At 50.4% G+C, this 3115-nt stretch overlaps 1 protein-coding gene across 5 annotated transcripts in view; it reads left to right on the plus strand.

Annotated features, from left to right (window-relative positions):
- ATP6V0A1 (ATPase H+ transporting V0 subunit a1) overlaps positions 1-3115 on the plus strand; it is a 58526-nt gene that overhangs the window by 816 nt on the left and 54595 nt on the right. For 2 of the 5 annotated variants that reach the window (XM_025207310.1, XM_025207312.1), the window contains exon 1: positions 350-509. The exons of 1 other annotated variant lie outside the window; for it this stretch is intronic. The gene's annotated coding sequence lies outside the window, so the exon portion shown is untranslated. Of the gene's footprint in view, positions 1-349; positions 510-3115 lie in introns of those variants that run through there. 2 more of the 5 variants (XM_014521191.2, XM_006026358.3) reach the window with 1 other exon arrangement.

The following is a 3115-nucleotide window of genomic DNA, read 5'->3' on the forward strand; positions in this document are numbered from 1 at the left end:
GTGGCGGGCGGGGGCGGGTGGGGGTCGACAGTGGCCTCTCAGGAATGGGGACAACCCTGAGGGGGTGGGGAAGCGCTGGCCCGTGCGCATGCGCAGTGTGTGTGTGTGTGTGTGTGTATGTATGGGGGTTCTGTGGTAGTGGGCACCTGCTGGGGGTCTCTAGCGCATGCGCACACGGGGGCGGGCGCCGGACCGGGCCTTCCAGCTGCCCGAACGAGGCAGGTGGGGCCAGGACCAGGGGCAGGCGCGGCTCCTCGGGATCCACATTGGCCCATCCAGGACTGAAATACCCAATGCCTGGGGTGGGTGGCTGCCCCAGTCCCCTCGTTCTGGCTTCTCGTTCATTTAGTTCTTTTCTTTTTTCCTTTTTACAGCTGGGACCCTTGACTGGGTGCTGTGGCCTCCTGTGGTACCTCTGGAGTCATTTGAGGGTGCTGCAGGACGCCAGCTGGGCCCGTGTGAATCTTGGGTTGCGCCCAGAGATGTCCCATTGGAATCTGTGGGTGCCTGTACGTGAGCGGCGAGGCTGTTCCAGCGCTGGGATTGCAGCATGTCGGACGGAGCAGGCTCGATTACTGCAGTGTGGGAATTGCTGCGCTCCAGCAGACTCCAGTGTCTGGTCTATCAGCGTCCCCATGCTGAAAAGTGGCTGGGGGGGGGTTTAATAACTATTGCTTGTTCGATGAGCACCCCCGCTGCCATTTTTCAGTGTGGCAATGCTGATTATTAGGTCCGACCCCCTGCCCCGGGCAGGAACAGGTACTGGGGTCATATCACCCCAGCCAAATATCTGTGCAGCCTCCTCTTGAAGACCTCCAGGGTAGGAGAGAGCACCACCTCCCTTAGGGCTGCCAGGCTCTAGAATGGGCTCCCAACTGTAAAGTAATATCTCCTGATGCCCAGCCTGAAGCTTCTCTCTAACAATTTGTGGCTCTTATTCCTAGTAACCCTGGGTGGTGCCCAGGGGAACAGAGCCTCCCCAATTCTCGCTGGTCCCCCCGGTGAGTTTGTAAACGGCCACCAGGTCCCCTCTCAGCCTTCTCTTGTGGAGGCTGAATAGGTTCAGGCCCTTTAGCCTCTCTTTGTAGGGCCTGCCCTGCTACCCCTTGACCATGCGAGTGGCCCTCCTCTGGACCCTCTCAAGGTTAGCCACATCCCTCTTGAACTGCGGTGCCCAGAACTGGATGCAGTACTCCAACTGTGGCCTGACCGGTGCCACATAGAGGGGAAGGATCACCTCCCTAGACCTGCTCATGATGCATCTGTAGATGCACGACAAAGTGCAGTTAGTCTTACTGACTGCTTCCTCCTGATACGGGAGATGCTCCCGAGCTCTAATTAGAGTGGCTGTAATTAAAGTCCCCCCAGACTCCTGGAGCATGTGCATAAATGTCCTCTAGCATTAAAACTGTTGGGACCCTGGGCGACACATGAGACACCCCAGTATTTTTCTGTCGTCAAAAAAAAAAAAAAAAAAAAAAGCAAGAAGAAAGCAAAGAGCTGGCACTGGGATCATATAGTTGGGGGTGAACTAGATCAGCATTTCTCAATATGTGGGTTGTGACCCAAAACTGGGTTGCAAGAATATATGAAAGGGTTGCAAACAAACTTCAAAATAGATTCTCCTTTAAAGGAGAAAAATGGGGAAATGGTGGCTTTTCCCTTGTAGGCTGGCAGAGCTGCGGCCTGAGAGGGGCTGCTTGGGGCCCCCCCGCCCCACACTGTGGGGCTGGGGTGGGAGGCAGCGGGTCAGGAGGGAGGAGCACTGGGTGGGAATGGTCACTGATGTTTATAAATGGGTCCTGGTACAAAAAAAGGTTAAGAACCGCTGGACTAGATGACCTCCTGAGGTCCCTTCCAGCAGTAACTTTCTATGATTTTCCATGGGTGACTTGGGTCTACAAAGGTTGTGAACCACTTGTTTAGATGTTTATGGTTGTGTTTGTGTGCATTGCAGTGGGGTTCATACAGTTCTGTCTCTCTCTGTCATTTAAAAGGAGCTTTTTGGTTAAGCCCAGACAGCAAACAAAACAAATTCCCTTGTCAGCTTCAGTGTTGGGGATGTTAACTTTTTATATACTTCAAAATGGAGGATTGGGGTTTAATAGACCTATCATTAAAAATATCTGCTTGTGGGGTAGCTGGCTGCATATGCAATGCTTGGAGAGCTGAAGCACAGCATGTGCTGTACCAGCAGCTAATTGTGCTTCAGTCAGAAGGCAGGAATCAATGTGGTTAGAACAGAAGTGAAAACATCACTTATCTATATTTAGGCCCAAATAAAAATGGGAATATTAGATCAACAAAAATTTAGGGCCGCTAATAACCTTGGCCCTTCTTTTGGGACGCATCGGTTTGGCGCCTTACGCTGCTTACTAAGATAATTTAACGAGCCTCAAAATAGCTTATGGCTTTAAGGTGGAGCAGGAGTTGAAACTTGTATACAAAGTGGTAGCCAAATGGAGGGCAAATGAATATGCTGTCTGCTCCTAACAAAGATGCACTGTAAAGCAGCACTTGGTGTGCTAGACCTCCTGAAGAGTTCTAGTGTTGTGTGAGAGTAATGTTCTAGTGTTGTGCGAGAGCTTTTCCTTGCTAATTCAGAGATGCTGTCAGCTGATATTTGGATGCTTCCAGGATGACACTCCAGCAGGCAGCTTTCTAAGCCTGTTAGATGACATGCAAGTTGGCTTGCATCTGAGAGCTGCTCTTCAAGAGTAAAGCTTGGAGCGGAAGGAGGCAGCCCTTGGGAAACTACAACAAATTCTTTGTCCTGTTTTAGCTGTATGTGATGCCTTGCAGACCTCATGATGTGGCATGTGTTCTCTCCCTCCTCTTTGCACTGTGGAAGCTATGGATAACATCTATTGTGACTTATGCAGGAGCGTTTCCCAATTAGGCTACATAAGAGCCTTTCCTTGGATTGCAGAAAAATCAGTTAACTTCTAAAACCATGTATAAAAGATTTCACAGTTTCCACTTTCAAATCAGGGCTCACCTTGGCTTTTGCTAGCTCCTCTTTCCGAGTGTGTGCCAACTATTTTGTTTAAATGTGGTGTAACAGTACGGAGCTGGAACTTCTCACCATTATTGTGTGCATTTATTTATCCTGCTG

The sequence above is a fragment of the Alligator sinensis genome, unplaced genomic scaffold, assembly GCF_000455745.1.
Source record: "Alligator sinensis unplaced genomic scaffold, ASM45574v1 scaffold919_1, whole genome shotgun sequence".
Lineage (NCBI taxonomy): Eukaryota > Metazoa > Chordata > Crocodylia > Alligatoridae > Alligator > Alligator sinensis.